At 60.3% G+C, this 469-nt stretch overlaps 1 protein-coding gene across 1 annotated transcript in view; it reads left to right on the top strand.

Annotated features, from left to right (window-relative positions):
* The window catches only part of LOC103916497 (alpha-1,3-mannosyl-glycoprotein 4-beta-N-acetylglucosaminyltransferase C-like), a 4051-nt gene that overhangs the window by 2901 nt on the left and 681 nt on the right, over positions 1-469 (top strand). The gene's annotated exons all lie outside the window — the stretch shown is intronic.

Raw genomic sequence — 469 nt, 5'->3', positions numbered from 1 at the left:
GGGGCCGGGAGCAGGGCCCACCAGGCTGCGCCTGCTTGGGGGATGCCCCGGCGAGCAGTGCAGGGGGGGTGGGGAGGAGCAGAGGCTTGGGAATTTCAGGCTCGGCAGCAGAAAAACATTTCCTCCCAGGGAGGATGGCACACAGGACACAGCTAATCAGCTAATTAACCAGGCAGTGGCATTTTTTGCAACCTCTTCACACCATCCCTTCCCCATCTGAGTTTTCTAACCCACCGACTCCCGATTTCTAACCTGCAGCTTTTTTCCTCTCCTATCCCATTTTCAAGCTGTTCCTGGGAGGGGCTAGGGGAAGATATGGGGGTGCTGCTCACCAAACCCCTCGCCCTCCAGGATCAGGGACCCAGGGGTCCGGTCGCTGGGAGCAGGACCCCCACCACTGGTGATCACTGATGTCTCTGCGCTGATCGGAGGGGCACCGGCCACCAGATGGACCCATCGCACCAGCGCA

The sequence above is a fragment of the Pygoscelis adeliae genome, unplaced genomic scaffold (assembly GCF_000699105.1).
Source record: "Pygoscelis adeliae isolate BGI_AS28 unplaced genomic scaffold, ASM69910v1 Scaffold185, whole genome shotgun sequence".
Classification (NCBI taxonomy): Eukaryota; Metazoa; Chordata; class Aves; order Sphenisciformes; family Spheniscidae; genus Pygoscelis; species Pygoscelis adeliae.
The sequence above is the reverse complement of the archived record's forward strand: the minus strand, read 5'-3'. Positions and strand labels throughout refer to the sequence as shown.